Source organism: Lynx rufus, unplaced genomic scaffold (assembly GCF_022079265.1).
Source record: "Lynx rufus isolate CCGP_SWC_20201006 ecotype Redwood Valley unplaced genomic scaffold, mLynRuf1.p SCAF_13, whole genome shotgun sequence".
NCBI classification, from domain to species: domain Eukaryota; kingdom Metazoa; phylum Chordata; class Mammalia; order Carnivora; family Felidae; genus Lynx; species Lynx rufus.
The window spans coordinates 7,250,505-7,268,282 of record NW_025814827.1 but is presented as its reverse complement, the minus strand read 5'-3'; the positions used below and the strand labels follow the sequence as shown (position 1 = coordinate 7,268,282).

General features: G+C 54.3%; 1 long non-coding RNA gene across 1 annotated transcript; it reads left to right on the top strand.

The window, feature by feature from the left end:
- Positions 1 to 2,642: 2,642 nt before the first annotated feature.
- LOC124508335 (uncharacterized) lies at positions 2,643 to 4,822 on the top strand. Its single transcript, XR_006961218.1, has 3 exons — positions 2,643 to 2,708; positions 3,789 to 3,861; positions 4,693 to 4,822. It is a non-coding gene; the product is annotated as an uncharacterized LOC124508335 (long non-coding RNA).
- The last annotated feature ends 12,956 nt before the right edge of the window (positions 4,823 to 17,778 follow it).

Genomic DNA, 17,778 nt, shown 5'->3' with positions numbered 1-17,778 from the left:
TACTCTCCCTGCCGGGATTGGAGTTGCCTCTCTATCCGGCCCAGAGAGAGGTCACGTGACTTGACGAAGCTCTCACAGCTTGCAAGAGGCAGCGCTGGGAGATTCGAACCCAGAACTCTGTGACTTCAGTGCCTGGGCTCATGCTGTGTGACCCCTCCCTGGCTGGGCCCCAGGACACAGAGACATTCTACGTTCGTGCCCCTGTCCGCGGAGCACCCCCCCTCCCATAGCTTCTCCTCCGCGAGGCGAGGGGATCTATGATCTGGAAGCATCGACTGCCGGGGACCGCTACCCAGAAAGGACAGTCAGACCCACCGTGTGGCCTCTCCGTGGTGTTCGTGGGTGGGGGCCTCCCTCCCTGGTGCAGGCGGGCAGGCGCGCACAGCGGCCGTCTCCAGGCAGCCGTAGGATGAATAACTGATGGTGATTAGCTAAATCATAACATCGCTCATGCCATGCATAAGTGATGAACCAACTGGTGCCAGGCGGCGCTGAGCAGCAGCGGGCACCCCCGCCCCACCCCCCAGCCCAGAGAAGCCACCACAGCGCTGCCTCCCTGTGTTATCTGGCACATCAAGTTCTGCGACAATGAATATAGATTGACCTTATTATAGCAGCCGGCTGCTGATGCCAGGCGCAGCCAGGCATACTTTGCACAAATTAAAGGTGTCAGCATGTAATTTACGGTTCATGGCGAAAAGGGGTGGTGGTGGCGGGGGGGGGGGGGTGGTGGGGAGGCACCGAGGCAGGTAGAAGGGAAGGTGGGCTGGCTCCGGGGTTTGCACCAGGAGCCCACACGCTAATGACAGGAGGTGCAGCCGAGGCGTCAGTTTCGTCCCGGTTTGCACATTTGTAGCTCTTCCCTGCTCAAGGGGAGCAGCCCCCCTCCCCCCAGCTCCCCCCTCTCCCGCCCGCCCCCCTGTGCGTGCGTGTGTGTGTTTCAGCTAAATTACTGGTTTTACCTGAAGAGCGTAAAGTAGGTGTGCTAATTTACGGCTGGGCAGATAAAGCTGCAGTGTGGGGCGCTGTCTGGGAAGCCTGTAATACAACATCATTTTACTAACACACCCGAGAGCAGCTTGACATCTCGAGTTGGGCCTGTGATTAAAGTTGTAGTCTTCCTCCCCCTCCCTCTCCCCGCTCCAACAGATTCAACTCCAAGCAATAGATCTCGGTTTTCTTGCCATCCCACTGATATTCACAGTACACAGTTTGACACAAAGAGTAAGTTATACATCACAAACAACAGCCTCTGCTCTTTACCGCCCAGAATTAATTTTCCATTTGCTAAGCTCCCTGCTTCTCCAAGCCCGTTTTCCTGTCGAGCGGGCCTGTATTCTAGAAAAGGGCAGGGGAGGAAAACGTCAGGTCAGGACTGGAAGGGGATGGCTCGTTTAGCCCCTCTGGGTTACAGATGAGGAGGCCGGGGCCTGACATGGGGACCAACACATCCTCCTGTGTGTTGGTGGCAGAGGAGGGGCTGAAGCCCTGTCTTTGGATGGCTGTGTCAGCCACGTCCCCCCGGACCCTGCAGAGTGGAGAGGGTGGGTGGGGGTGTGGAGGAGCTGGGAGATCACCGGGCTGCCCGAGTTGTCTCTCACCCCCCCCCACCCCGTGTAACCTGCAAAACTCTCTCTGCCCTTCTCTGAGCCCCAGGAGGGGGACCTCTAGGGGCTGCCTGCGCTTCTGGCTTGGCAATGGAAGGCACCAGAATGAGAAGGGAAAGTGGGAGGAGAAAGATTGATCTCTATGTCATTTGCTTCTCTCTGCTGTGATGCTGTGGCTCCGGGAATGACCACCTCCCTCTGTGACTGTGCTCTAGCGGGGTGGCCCCTCTTCCACATCTCCAACTTTCCCTCTGGGTTCTGGCAATGCCGTCTGCCCCAGCCTCTTTAGGTCTGGGGCACGAGCACCGCCTGCTATCACAGATGCTCATGACCCTTTCCGATCCCCTTAACCCTGGCCGCCTCTGTCAGCAGCCCCTCCGCTCCTGTCTCTTCTATTGAACTGTTTGCGGGGAATTCTGTCTTCTGCAGGACAGCTCCGAGGGTCATTTGAAAGGTTCTTTGAGGACTCTGAACCTCACCTGTTCTTTGTGGAGGACCCACGCTTGCCTGAGTCCTCTGTCTACAGGCACACGCTGGGTGGCAGGTGTCCAAATCTCCCATATGGCAACCCATCAAGTCAGGGGCCCTCTGGGGCCCTTCAGGGGCCTCTGACTGCCCCCTCCCGCCAAGCCCTGTGCTAAGGGCTTGCACGCTTCAGCTCAGGGGGGCTCATGGTGGCCCCCCGAGGTCACGTCTGTTTAGGCTCATCTAAGAGATGTGGAGCTAGAGGCTTGGAGAGGTTGAGGCGCTTCCCCCGGGTCACCCAACCCAACCTCGGGCAGCCGAGCGCAGCTTCGAACTGGCTCCAGTGCTGAGCGCCTTCCTCTACGCCGCATGGGAGGTTCACCTCGTTGAATTCACACACACACACGCACACACATGCACAAATGACTAAATGCCTTTTGCGAGCGGTAGATGAGCGTGGGCGAGGAGGCAGGGCCAAAAGTGATGAGCACTGGAGGTGGCAGATGGGGCGGGTAAATCTGGGAGGGCCTTCCGGAGGAGGTAAAGAAGTACTGAAGAAAATGATGTCTGACGGAAGCATGTCGCTGGGAGCTTTCCAAGCACCCCTCTGTGGACCCGTTGTGCCCGAACCACCAGGTTGGCCAGGGGTTAGGGAATAAGGATTATGGATTTACCTCTGACTTACTGAATTGGAATCTCTAGGGGTGCGGCCCGAGAATCTGTTTTGTTTTGTTTTGAGGCAAATCCGATATGTAGCCGGTCTGGGTCTGGGGCAGCCCAGGCCCTCCACGTTTTGCATAAGGAAGGTATACCAAGGAAGTGGGACAGGCTGACTGTCCCACAGCTGCCGATTCCAGGGCCTGGTCTTGAACCCGAGCTCCCTGTGCAGCGCCCTCCCCTCCGCTCACCCAGGGGGCATGGTCTCACAGCACCCCCGCCTCCCCTGGCCACTCTACAGCCCTTCTTCAAGATGGCAAGCGGGGGGTGGATGAAGGTGGTGGCAAAGTGAGAACGCTCCTAGAATAACATGACATTTAGAAATATGAATCAGCTGGCACTTTCTGTGTTCTCCTCTGCACCAATCCCCCTCCGTCCCCCACCCTCCCCTTCCCAGGCACTGGCTCCAAGCTGCAGGAACACCAGGACTGGACATCCAGTCCGGGAGTGGAACCAGGAGGGGGCCACCCACTTGGAAGAGTCCGTGAGGTCTGAGATGACTGTGGGGACCTGGGCTCCCTGCCAGGGGCTGCCCCGTCTTGCTGTGTGACTTTGGGCAAGGTGGGGCACCTCTCTGGGCCTTAGCACCGGGATGCTCACCGCCACTCCTGTCAATGCCCTTGGGCTGCCGTGTGAGGGATGACCCTCTAAGGCTCGCTCTTTTTTTTTTTTTTTTTTTAAGGGAGCCTGGGCTTCTGTCTCACACCCTCCCCAGTCCCCTGCAGCAGACCACTGTGAGTCAGCTCAGTGTGTGTTTGCGCCCCCTACCCCCAGATCAGGCCTGACCCCCCCGCAGTCCGCCACGGTGCTGCGTGCACAGCAGGTGCCCCAGCAGGTGCTTGGAGTCCGTGCACCCACACTGGGCCCTCTCAGGCCTGGAAGGCACAAGGCTTGGTCTCAAGAGGGGCGCCCTTGACCCCCTTCCCTGACCACATCTGTGAAATGGGGCCGGTGGTGAGGCTCACAGGCTGAGGACCCCTTTCTGCTCTTGGCCTCCAGGTCCCTCCGCTTCCGGAGAGCCGGCGGGAGCGTGGAGTTAGAGCCCCAGACAGCGGTGTTTCATGCGCCACATGTATGTAGTCACTCAGACAGGGCTGCGTATATTAGGTGCTTAGTTAATGCACCTTAAGAAAGGGGGAGAGGGAGAGAGAAAGGTGGGGTCAGGCTGGGGTGTGCAGCCCTATCAGCTGGCTCCCGCCCATCCCTCCTCTACTTTCACCTCTTCCTGATGAAGGTCACCCCGGCAAGGATGGCGGGGAAGGACATTGGAGGAAGCTTCCTGCAAAGCAGAGCTCCATTCTAGAGACTAGGGAAATTCCCCTGCAGTTCTCCAGCCCCCTACTCGGAGGAGCCCTCTGGGTAGCAGCGGGGACTCAAAGCTGAAAACCCCAATGGCAAACCACCCCACCCCAAAGTTCCACTGAAGGAACGCGAGTTGTGGACCCCTGTCTAGGAAGGATGGGATTTCGGTCGCAACTGAGCGAGGGTGTGGGTACGGGTAAGTCGTTGAGAATAATATACCCCGGAAGCAGGAAACCTACGAGCAGGGAGACTTCCTACGTCTAGGGGCCCGGGGCCCATTTGTGGTTCCTCACCTGGCTTTGTCACCTGCCACTAGCTCTTAACCGTCGGTCACAAGTAGACGTTTTGCTCCCCTGTGTGTGACCTGGCATGTGGTCAGAGCGCCCTGCCTTAACTGGGGCTTGTCTCCACCAACGTCCTGGTCGGCCTTGCCCCTCGCCCAGGCAGGAAGTGCCCTTCGTCCCCTCTGTAGGTGACAGGGCTGCCCTGCCATCAGCCATCAGCCAGCTGGAAGAGTTTATGTCCTGTGATCTTTTTTCGAGGCGAATTTCTTCTTCTTTGCTCTTTGTCCCTTCTTTGTTTGTTTGTTTCTCTCAAACAGGATATGGCCCAGAAGCATCGCCTTTCCCACCCTGGACCTGAATGCCATTCCCCAGGGGTGCAGGGTCTTTGATGGCACGTTGGGTGGGGAGGCTGTTGGGACAGCGTGGGCCCTCGCCTGGTAATGAGGCCTCAGGGAGCTTTAAAGTCAAGAGGAAACCCTGAAGAGCTGCAACCAGGCCAGTAACTCCTGAGGAAGCAGGAGCCCCAGAGAGCCTACGCGACTCACCCAGTGACTTAACATTCTTTTTTTAAAAAAATTTATTTTTTACATTTATTTATTTTTGAGAGACAGAGTGAGACAGTGCACGAGTGGGGGAGGGGCAGAGAGAGAAGGTGACGCAGAATCGGAATTAGGCTCCAGGCTCTGAGCCGCCAGCGCAGAGCCCGACACGGGGCTCGAACCCACGAACCGCGAGATCCTGACCTGAGCCGAAGTCGGACGCTCAGCCGACTGAGCCACCCAGGCGCCCCAACATTCTTATTCGGTAGAAGAATGAGGAAAAGAAGTCGGCCCCGGGTGGTGCCACAGCTCTGCCAGGAACACCAATCTCTGGGCTCCCGGTTCTCTCCCAGGAGGCGCTGCTGGCGCCTTTACGTGCACGATTATTTACAAAGTGGCTGTGATTATCCCAGTTCTGCCGATGAGGAAGCCGAGGCCCAGAACCGTGACGTGCTGGGTGAATAATCACACCTTCATCTCTACTGAGATCAGATGCCGCAGGTTGGGGGGGGGTGGGGGGGGGGTCCACGTGTCAGCAACTCAGGATCTTAATGAACTGCTTTCGAGGGACAGAAAAAGAGAAGAAGGAAGCAAGGAAGCATTCGTGAGGCACCCACTCATGGCGGGGGACAGCGCAGGTGCTCACGGGTCCTTCTGGGCCACCCTGCAGAGGGCTCGTCTTATAGATGAGGAGGCTGAGGTTCGGAAGGCTCAGGTTCAAACCCAGGGCTCCCAAGCTCAATGCGCCTTTCTCCCTTAGTCACCCCTTTAGTTTGTCATTCTAGAATTGATTCCTGGATGCCGTCTTGTCTCTGCGACTCGGCCCGTTGACTCCAGAGATTCTGTCCTTGTGTGTATACCCTGCGGTGGCCCTGGGGCTCAGCTCAGGTTGACGGGCGAAGATTCAAGACCCTGAGAAGGCAGAGGGGGCATGGGCCCCCCTGGAGCAGGCCGGCAGGGCTCAAATTGCTCATCTGTCGCTTCTGAGCACAGGGACCTTGGGTGCTCAATTCTTCCCTGGGGGCCTCAGCTTCCTCATCTATAACGTGGTGGTGGTAATAACCCCGAGTCTCAGGCTCACCGTCGGGGGGTGGGGCGGTGATGAGCTGTGTGTCAAGCACCCCGCCTGACACAGAGTGGGGGCACCAGGCCGAGCACGTGCCATTCTCATCAGCTCAAGGGGTTCCCCGGGTGCCCCCACTCCCTCCTAGGACCTGGCCCTCCCATCCTGGGGGAGGCCTGCCTCTCCTGTGCCCTGTGTGCATGGGGGCCTGCGTCCAGCTATGGGCACACAGGGACCTGTGGGCCCTTGTGTCACTGGCCGTGGGTGGCAGCCAAGTGTGCCCAGCCCTGCAGACTGTCAACCCTGGGAGCCAGGCTGGGTTCCTTGGTGCCTCCAGCCGCCCCGGGGGAAGGCAGGGAACTCAGTGAAGGGGCCGGCTTCCCCCTGGTCTGCCCACAGCTGGGGAGGAGCCCTGGAGACGGACTCCTGGCCTCACAGCTAGGGAGGTGGTGGGTGGTTGCCAAGGGGACCAGAGCACCGTCATGCGGACTTGCTGTAGACGGAGGCCAGTCACGTCTCAATCACCAGCGTGGCAGTTGCCGAGGCCCCAGTCACGGTGGAGGAGGAGGCCGGGGGCGGGAGACGGAGCCACTCAGGAGGTGTGATGGGCAGGACCTGTCTACACCATCTAGGCTTCCGGCCGGGTCCCCCAGGCCTTGGTCGTAGGTGGCAGGGGCTCCTTTGGGTGCTTAAACCAAACCGACCCCTCAAAGGGGAGGTTGGGGCTGTCTGAGGCAGGGGTGCTGCTAACTGCGGGCTTTCTTCTTTGTACTGAACTGTTCCCTGGAGAGAGGTGAGGAGGGGGTCCGAGATTCTGCGTGAAACCGCAGCTTGTGTGTCTACATCTATATAATGCACCCCCTCCCCCACCCCGGCTCTGAGACTCATCTTTATGGAGGAGATACTTTTCCATCGCGACCACCCAGCTCCTGGGGGACTTCCGATCCCCCAGGCGGATGGTCCTCTTTTATGATCTTTATGATCGGAGGTCACTCTGCTGTTTAGGAGTGGTCTTTGGATTTCACATCCATCAGTTTCTTTGTTTGCTAGGCAGGATAGGCAGGCTGGAGAAGTGAAGCTCGCAGGTGTCTTTGTGATGCGAATGGGGTCTCAGAAAGCGTCCTGAGGTGCTGAGGGTCTCAGAAAGGGTCCGGAGGAGAGAGGGCCAGCAGGGCTGCCTGGAGTTTGGTTTTGGAGCCTCTGGGCAGGGGTCAGTGCAGGAAGGAGCCTATGAAGGAAAAAAAAAACAAAAACAAACCAGTTACCAATATATGCATAGGTATTTGTTTATTCATTAGGCACATTCAAATGTCATACTATGTTATGTACACAACGAAAATGTACAAGTATCAATGTTTTTAAATGGGATTTTCATATGCAAAAAACCATTCCTGTTATTTTCTTCCCATGGGCCAGTTGCTCTGAGGAGCCCTGGGGTTTCTGTGCCCACCGTGCAGAGCACAGACGAAGAACGTAGGCTTTAGAGTCCAACAGACCTGTGTCTGAATCCAGGCTTTTCTTGTCATTATCCGTGTGGCTTTAGGCCAGCCTCTGGACCTGAGATGTTTCTTCCTTTGTCAAATGGGACAGAAAGTCCTACTTTGCTGTGTGGCTCAAAGGAGATGATGGGTCCAGGGCCTGGCAGGCTGGAGGAGCTCGCGTTCAGTAACTATGGCGACGATGATGTGCCTGGGCTTGCCCTTTCTTGTTGAAATTAACGAAATTCAACTCCAAATACCACGGGCCCCACAGGCCGGTTTTCTGGGCTGCCCGTTATCACGGGGGACGGCAGGTCCTGAGCCAGCGTAAGTTGGGAGTAAGTCTCCCTTCGCCGAATCCCGTGGCCCCCGAGTCCGTGTGGACTTGAGACTTGGCTCACGTGAGGAGTGCTCAGGATCCCTGCCGGCTGGGGCTGAGAGGTGGGTCAGGTGTCTGCTTTCTCCGCGTTCCTTTTCAAATAATGGACGTGTCAGCTTGAGTTCATGGGCTGGTCACGGTTTCGATCCCTCCCGAACTTCAGAAGGCAAGTCCATGAATTATACAGTGCTGAAGCAGACGGCGCAAAGTACGGATGCATCACAAGCCGGGCTTAATAAGGACACTCCAGCTATTCTTGGAAGGCATTTGCAAGTCAAAAATATGGTGCACGGGGATCTGATGTCGACTTCAAATTCTGAAGATTTCAGCTGGGTCAGCAGTATTTTATGTTAAATCCCATCAACAAAAAATAAAGACGTGACGAGGGGGCACTGTACTTTGTTTTGCTTTTAATTTTAATTCCGTGATGATTGCACACATGGTCCAACGGGCCTGCCTCCTCCCACCCCCCTCACCGGCCTACCCCCACCAAGCGATGTCAACCTACATCTGTGTACATCCACGGACTCAGGGTAGGGATGGAACGTTCCCTTGTCGCGGAATTCGAAAGTATTCCAACCATTGTGGTTTTGTGCTAAGTAGGGAGAAGATCAAAGCTTCCCCATTTTCTTGCCTTTCTTTCACCAAGATTTTACAGGACCGATAACCTGCTATTCGCTATAATGTGTGCGTATGGGTCGTTCGAAGCTCAGTCGAGAAGAAAGAGAAGAGAAACCGGGATCTTCCCATTGACCAAAAAATGGGAACTGAGGCTTTTTTTTTTTTTTTTTTAAAGAAATTGCGGTGAAGGCAGGAGAACCACAGTGAATATCTCTGTCTCGGAGGGCAGACTTTCCTAAAAACGCAGATGCTGGGGCCCTGACTTCCCTTGATAGGTTCACACGTGGGTTTGTTTACAAACACAGTACTTAAGGGCAAAGGCAAGCAGTCATCAAGTGTCAGGAGAGGAGGGAGACACAGAAGCAGGAACATCCAAGGTGCCTCTGTGACCCTCCTTTTCTGGTCCTTCGTGACAGCAAAGGACCATGACTTTTCTCACTCCCCTCCTTGGAAACTGGAGAGCCAGTAACATCTTTATGCGCACAAGGGCCCGGTGTACCTGCGAACCCTCAAGCGTAGACGCATCGGAGGCAGTAACGAGGGTATTTATGGCAGCAGCAAAGTGCAGGAACAGCCTGTGGATTGGAAACCTTTGAGGCTGGGAAACGTCCCGGTGCTCAGAGCGAGCACATCCCAAATTTAGATATGCGGAAGAATCCCCTGGGGATCTGGTCAAAGTAAAGACCCTCATTCTGGGGAGGACCTGAGAAGGTCTCCGGTCATGTTACTGCTGCTGGTTCGCAGAACACGCTTTGGATATCAAGGATGCAGACCGGGTTCGTTCTTCCAGAGCAGAAGTACGTTCAGACTGTTGTGGAATCCCTGGGATCTGGCACCGTGAGGGGGACGTAGAAAGGCCAACACCTGGCTTGTGGCTTCATGTCTCCTTCTAGACCTGTACCCTAGATGGTTGGCCCACTGGAGATGGAGGTCCAGGGATGCCGGACAAGCTGTGGGCAGAGGAGGAGCACCAGGCCATGCGGGAGAAGCGCTGGGTTCTCCCGGGACCACCTGGCTCTATTACTCAGCCGTGTGGCACCGGGCGGCCCGCCATAGCTTCCTTTTCCTCACCTGCGTGGGGTGAGGGGGGGCTTCCCTACAGCATTCCATAAAATCGAGTAGGGTCGAGATTCAGGGGCTGAATGATGCCCCAGGCAATAGCAGCTGTGGGAAGAGAACCTCATAACTCTGGGTTTAAATCATGGTTCTCGTAACACTGATAAGTCCTTAGGCAATTTTGCTCATTTCCCTGAGCCTCAATGATTAGGACACTGGCTAGGCGACCCGTGAGCGTGAGCCCAAGCAGTCTTGAGAGCGAGAGAGAGATGTGGGCTCTGCCCCACTGCCCTTTCTCTTTCCTTTTGGGGTCACACAGCTGGATCCCCCAAGATCAGACCATGACAGCTTCAGCCCTGCCTGAAACAGGCCTCCAGTCCTGGTCTCCCAACCCAAGCCTTTCCGTGTGAAGTTCTGGAAGGTTGGTGTCAAAGCCCACCTTCCCCCACGATAAGTCTGTCCCGCTCCGGCTTGTCTTAAAAGGGAAGTCAGCCAGTGGAGGGATACAACAGCTCATCTGGGCAAATCTGACAAATAGATAACTTTGCCCATGTTTATATGTCAGTGTTCCAGTGGAAAATGGAGTAGAGCACCTGCTTCCCTCAGGAATACTGCGAGCCCAGGGAGGACACTGAGAGCACAGGTTTGCTAAGCAGCCGTAATGTTTGCATCCCCCTGAGACGTTTCCCCTTCTTTTGTGGAAACTCGTTCATCTCTCTAGGACCCGTTTCTCCGTCTAATAACAGCCCCCATTTTATGGAGGGTTCTGCCCTTCCTCACTCTGGTCCGCAAGGTCTGGTCGAGATTGCAGTCCTTGGAGTGGACCTACAACGCAAGCCTTGTCTAATCGGAACATGCCCTCCTCTGGCTACGGTGATTGGTTCAGTGGGCTTGGGCACGTGACCCTGGCCGGTCCAATCAGAAGGAGTCTCTGGATATTTGCTGGCCACGTTGTTCTCCATCCCCGCTCTCATCCATCACTGCATCCTCGCACTGGTAAGGCACCCTTGTCACCATCTGTTTCCCCTGGTGTCTACTGAGATTTGCCGTCTAGTCTGGTCTTTGGACAGTCGCTCCCTTCCTTGCCGACATGAGCCTTGCTTTCCTCTCCGCCTCCTATCCATCCCCACCCATCTTGCCTATCCGTAGACAACCTCTGACCTTACGGCAGTCTAGCTTCGTCTATCCTTTTTCCAATCTACAATGTATGCCCGATTTCCTTCAGAGCTTTGCTTCTGATGCTAAAAATTAGCCATTTAGAACTTAAAAAGCAGTTCCTGCAAATCAAAAGCCTTAGCTTTCAAGAACTTGTCTCTGCTCTGAGTACCAAAAATGTACTTTGAAATGAAAAGAGTTGGCTGTTTCTTTTCTCTTCCCATCTCGCATTCCTGATAGAACAATCCTAATCTTTCTTGAGGCAAAGGCACCTTTAAAGAAGCGCACAGGGGCCTGGGAAGCACGCTCATCCTGCTGTGGCAACAGGAATATTCTCAGCACCCTGAGGCCCTTCCAAAGCTCTTGCAGGGGACCAGGAAGAGACAATTTTGGAGTCAGGGCACCCAAATTCTAATCCCAGTTCTGCCACTTAATAATTGCACAGTGTAGAGGGGCACCTCGGTGGCTCGGTCAGCTACGCGTCTGATTTCAGGTCAGGTCATGATCTCGCAGTTTGTGAGTTCGAGCTCCGCATCGGGCCCTGTGCTGGCAGCTCAGAGCCTGGAGTCTGCTTCGGATCCCGTGTCTCCCTCTCTCTTGGCACCTCCCCCGCTTGCACTCTGTCTGCCTGTCTCTCTCAAAAATACATTGAAAAAAACATTAAAAAAAAATTGCACAGTATAGAGAAGTCACTGAATTTTCCTAAGTCTCACTTGCCACATCTGTTAAATGGGTATTTGTTACTGCACCGTAGCCTTGCCTATCCTGACTAATATACTGGATTTGGGATGATTTTGAAAGTGACCTTGTGCAATGGGGGATTTACTGGACTTCAACCTGTCTTCTTTTCTCTTTGAACTCATTTGCACAGGGATCTCTGGGATGTTGTGGCTGGAGAGAGACACATGTAGATGGTGTTGGACACTGGATTTGTCCATCAGAGCTCAAGGAGTCAGAAGTCACTGTGGAAGGACCATGGGGGATAATTTAAGGAGCTCCAAGACCCCATCTCACGGCCGGGTAAGGCCAATGCCAACTTTACAGAAAGATAGAAGATGCTTATATTTATTTAATCACCGCAAATGTCACTATTATCACAGATGACATTAATTTTTAAGAGAAAAGGAAGAAAATATGTTACATTTCTGTTTTGTGCATATGCTGATTGAATGAAAAGTTTATGCCAGATGCCAACTTAAAATAAGGACATATAAATATTTAATTGTTTGTATGTATATGTACATTTCTGTATACACAATATGTGTCACACGGAACACTGGCTCCCAACTAGGGGCCGATGTTGCTTCCCAGGGGACATCTGGCAATGTCTGGAGACATTTTTGGCCGTTCCAGTGGGGGGAGAGAGAATGCCACTAATATCAAGTGGGTAGAGGCCGGGAACACTGCTAAACACCTTGCGATACACGGGGCAGCCCGAATCTGGCTCAAACGTCAGTATTGCTGAGGCTGAGATCCCAGTGTGGGGATACGCGTGGAGTACAGGGACCTTTCTTCAGTGTATCATCGACACATCTCCTTGACTTATTTAACATCCCCGTCTCGACGGACTTATCTAGAAAAAAAAAACCCACAAATCACAAGCCAGGGAGGGGGGGGGTCCTCATGGCCCCTGTGAGACACAGCCTCTGTACTCTTAGGAATACACTTGGAGGCAAGCACCTCCGTCCTGTTGGTTTCTCCTGATGACAACTGTTGACCGGCACCTAACGTCATGTGTGGCTCACCTGGCTGGAAGCCCCACCTGTAGAAAGGGAAAGGGGGAGGCAAGGCGGGGAACTGGAGAGGAGGGGGCAAGTCATTTTAGAGCTTTATGAAGCCCTGAGTATTAGCGTGTCCTTTCAATCACTGCCCCCCCAAAGAACCGCGTAGGCATGGTTCGTCTCCATCCGAAGACATCAAGACATTTATAGCTACATGTAAAATGTCTATATACATATATAAATTTGTACGCATATGTAAGGAGGCAAAACACTGACTGCCCTCACAGCGGGCACCGAACTCCCACAGGGCATAGGCAGTCCCTGAGAAATTTCCTTGATAAGCCACCAGACCGGAGAGAGACTCTGAAGGCAACGTTGTCATCTGGACCGTCGAATAACAAGCTGGCCTGCTACCGAAAATGGAAAAAAAATTTAACTTTTGCTTCTGGGGGGCAGGGGGGGGGATGGTTAAGAAAAAAGAAGACAAAAAAAAAAAAAACCAACCCAGAAAGGGAGAGACAGAGTCGACGATAAGATAGTGAGATGCTGGATACTTTTTGGGGTGACAGAGGCCACTGGGAATGTATGGGGGGGGTGGCGTCAAAGGGGGCTTTTAGGAGTCAGAGTATGGCTCTGTACCACTTTGCCACTTTTCTAAATGAAGAAAAAAAAAAAGAAAAAAAAAAGAAAAAAAGAAAAGAAAAAAAAAAGAAAAAAAAGAAAAAAAAAAAAAGATGGGCGTGAACACGGCCCTGGGATGTTTGTCCTGCAGTGTGTGCTCAGAAATGTTAGGACCATATTAGGACATCTCTCCCATCTGCTGCTTTGGTGAGCTGCTTTGTGCGGGCCTGGGGAGAGGCTGGGCTTCCCGGAGGCGGTGTCTCCGGCAGTGGGCAGCAGAGGGGCAGTGGGAGGGAGGCCTGCGGGCAGAGGCAGGCGGCGGCCCGGGGAATGGGGGCAAATCTAGGGGAGAGCTTGCACACCCATAAGGCACGGATTCATGGTTTCAGCCACACTGAGCGGGACTTGAAGGGGGCCGGAGAGCTGCAGCTGACAGCTGGGATGCCACACAGATTCCACCAAGTGATTAGTCCAGATGCCACCTTGTTTCCAAATCTCGGTGCCGGAGATATTGGAAAAGCGCTTGGGTAAAACCAAGCGAAGGATCCGCGGCAGGCACAAATTCACTAAGAGATTCTAAACGCAGTCACGGGGACGGGACTAGCAGTTCAAGAAAGGCCTATTCCTGAGATTGATCACACGTTTGCACTTTCGGGCTCTTGACATTCCAGAGTGTGGGACGGGGGCAGAAGGAGGTGTGAGTCAGTCACACGCGGCGCTGGGCTGCCTAAGTCGGCTGCGGGTGCTGGAGGAACTGTAGGTGAGTCACCATAGCCTCGCTTGGCCGGGTGGGCAGCCTGTGGGGACAGGGCTCCGTCAGGCGGTCCCTGCCCGGGTCACCCGGCGCTGAGCACCGGATCCCTACCTCCCACAATCAAGTGAAGTCCTCCTAGCTTCTCTGGCCTCTGCGGGGCCTTTTAACTGGGAACTCAAGCCAGGCATTGTTTTCGGGCCCTCAGTGAGCACCCACCCTCCCCTTCTTCCAACACGCCTTCCGCAGCTCCAAAGCTGGGCAGGATAAAAACACCATTTCTCAGACTCCCTTGCAGCTAGAGTTCTGATCGTGAGTCCGGTGCTGCTTGTCAGATGCCATCGGGCCGAGCTGTGAAAGCAGGAGTGAGGCCAGCTTCCCGTCAGTTAGCCGATGTCTGTGGGCAAACAAGGTGGGGACATGTGGGGACCTGCTACAAGTGTCTCCATGTCTGAGTGCCTGCCTTGTTGGAGGCAAGCCAAGCAGAGGTGACGGCTTTGCGACCCTGGCTGCTGATTCCAGGCATCTGAACACAGAGTCCCTGATTCTCCACCTTCCCGGCTGGGCCAGAGGCAGCCGCTCCCCTTGTGGACTGTTCTATGATGTCCACAGACATTCTTGGAGGTCCCAGGCAGAAGCCTGCTGCCCTCCAGCCCTCCCTGGGTTTGGTACAGTTTGGTTTTTAACCTGCTACTAAATCCCTTTCTGTTTCAAATAGCTACACTGATTTCCGCTTCCCACTGATTGACTCAGGACATTATGAAGACATCACAGGACTTGCTGAGAATGACGGGACCAATGTGTGGGTCTAGAAAGCCACAGAGGAGGAAGAGTGGCTCCCGTCAGCACTTCTTCCTCCGATTCTCACCGACCAGGGGACTGTCCCTTCTGCTCTGGGCCCCAGGCTGGCGAACAGAGGCCCCTGACTGTGAACTTGAAGGAGGCGTTCTCTCCCGGGGTCGTGCAAAGGCAGGGCGGCCCCTGAGGGAGAGCCCCTCCTTAAAGTGGACACCCCAGGTGCTCCTCTGAGGGTCTCAAGCCTGCCCTGCGCTGTGCGCTGTGCCTGTGTGAGGCTACGGCTCCCAGAGGCTCCTCCCTCTGCTGTCTCATCCTTGTCCCGACCTGCTGTGTGATGGAGGACGCTTGGCCCCGAACGTAAAATTGGTCTCGTTAGCCAAGCCGCCATGCCGTCGCCCCGTAACATCATCCGACGCCTGGGGGGGAATGGCAGCTTGCGGCATTACTCTGCAAGCACCTCGTGCCCAGTGCCCAGTCAGTAGGTTGGATGAACAGAAGCATGGTATGCAAAACAAGGGAGGGGACTGCTCTGCTCCAGCTGGTCAGATATGCCTGGAGAGCTGCCCTTCCACAGGGAAACCAAGGGGCCGGGGCCCCTGAACCCGGGGGAGCCTTTGGCAAAGGGCTGAGCGATACACCGATGTCTGACAGATGCTCAACTTGAACAGAAGACCCGGAAGTGTGAACTAAAGCATCAGGGGCAAGGAAGTGCTTTTTCTCACCTGCTGGATGGACGATCCCAGTAGCTGGGGACCAGAGCCGGGTGTCCTCACTCCTCTCAGCACCCGTGAAGCTGTCGGCTACACCAACAGCTAGTGGGAGGACAAGGCCAAGAGCCTAGCCAGGATTTTTTTATTTTTAAGTTTATTTATTTATTTTTGAGAGAGAAAGAGAAAGCGTGAGCGGGGGAGGGGCAGAAGAGAGAGGGAAAGAGAGAATCCCAAGCAGGCTCCACACTGTCAGTGCAGAGCCCGAAGCGGGTCTCGAACCCACGAGCTGTGAGATCATGACCTGAGCTGAAGTCGGATGCTTAACCGACTGAGCCACCCAAGCGCCCCCCCCCCCTTCCCCCACCCCCGCAGTGGTATCTTTTGGAGGGAAACACAAGCGGGTTCTTCTCTCTCAGGTTCATAATGACTGCGGAGCTAGCGAGAGGCAGATAGTGGAGGAGCGATTGCCTGGCTAGCCCCTCTTCTGCCTCTAAGGCTTGCTGTGGGGTTCGAGGCACTGGTTGCTGAGGCCGACCTTCCAGGGCGGGGGTGCCGGACCAGCTTAGCTCAGAGATACCAGCCTTAGAACCTGCTCAGAGGGGTGCACTGTTCCCCTTGCCCAGGGGCAGAAGAGATCCCACACCGGGTGTCCAGGCAGCCCTGGGAACTCCTGGAAATACATCCGCAGTGGAGACAGAGGAAGTCATTCTGGAAGAGACTGCAGCCATTGACGGTGCACTGGCCTTACCTTTGTTACCGGATGAAAAGGGGTGCTGGTGGGGGCTGTATCTCGTTCAGTGCTCCGACAGCCTGATGAAGTGTGTGCTCGTTCAGGTCCTCGATCCTTGACCCCCTAGTTCCCAAACTCCAAATCGCCCCGACAACCAAAGACTTTTATAACTCACTTGGTGGCAGGTCCTGGGCCAAGGCGATATGAGGTTATTTATGGTCTCAATTATCCCATTTACTGTAAATATTTATATCCCTACAGAAATACTCGTGTGTTTGTTTGATTACAGAGTTCCTCGGAACTCGCCGGTGTTCCATCACCGGCTGTCAGGGGCCATATAACTTTTCTAACATCCCACATTTCTGAATGTTGAGGTGTCTGGCCCTGAGATAAACTAGAGTGAGCCTACATTGTTTCCGTTTTACATACAATGGAAACCCACGTTCGGGAAAGAACCAGCCATCCTGCCCGACACCACGAAACTCCTAAGCGACAGGCAGTCTTGAACCCAGGGTTCTCTGACTGTCCGTCCCGCGCTCTCCGATTCCGGGAACAGGGACTGTGCTTCTTAAATGCATGTGAATTCCGAGGTTAGAACAGCTGTGTTATCTAACTGCACTGTCACAGCCTTTCAAACCCTCTTGTTCTGAGAATCAGGGAACAGTACCGAGACTCCGTAGCGCCCCTCCACTCAACCCCAAGCCCCTGATGGGATCCGGCATGTGAAGATCTCTGTAGAGCCTTTTCAGTTATTTTTATAGCAAACTTCTAAAAGCTTTCTGTGCTTTGGGTATTTATTGTTTCTGGACATCGTGGCAAGCAGAGATTTAGCCACAGAAAGCCTAGCGTTTAATGGAACCTTTTGTACCTCAAATGTGTTCACGGGACCAAAAACAGCGTCAACTCGTGGGTGGTTCTCCTCCTTGTCCCCCCCTGTGTCATCCCTCCCTCGCTCCAAACCCTTGCTGATCCGGGGCCCCTGCCAGCACTCCCCTCTGATCTAATTCATGTTCAGTAATGAAGTCATTCAACAAACACTTATTGAGTCCCCATTGCTGCCAGCAGTGCGGTCTAAGAGGTTTTTTGGTTTATTAGAAGCACACTGGTCTGACGGACAAAAGATTGAGGTCCTGGTGCTACAAGAGTTTGAACAAGGCATTTCCCTGCTCTTCCCAGTTTAACCATGGATGAAACAAGGTCTGACCAGGGATCTTAATTCAGCCCTCCTTTGGGTATCTTTTTTAAGCTTCAGGATAGCCAGCCTCATGATCACAAAAGAGCTGCCAGCAGCAACCGTAGTCACATGTTTCACAACCAGGGAAGGGGAGGCAGGGCTATTTAAAGGCATTAAGCACGGTGAGCAGACAAATTGCTTGGATCCGGTTTTGTTCTCATTGAGCCCCTGCTGGTTCCAGTGGGTCAGAAACTGACCTGGACGCTATTAAATATTTTGGGCATCACACCAGGAAAAAGTGCCATTTCTTACAGTCATTAAAGCCAAAGTCTGGGATTTCCAGCTGATAGGTTTAAGTCTTAAGTTACCAGAACCAATCCCCATGGCAGGGGGTTTCGGAGTGCCTCAGCTGGTTTGGAGCCCTCAGGCCCACCGCTAGAGCTGGGGGTCAGGTTAGTTCTGCTCATATGGCATGGTCACTATGGGAGGGGCGGGAGTGAAGAGGTTTTCAGGTTGCACACGGGGCTGCTGTGTCTACCAGCCCTGGGGGCCCTTCCTACTCGAACCTTCCTTACGTCGTTTTCCACCCCACGCATGTGGCATTGCA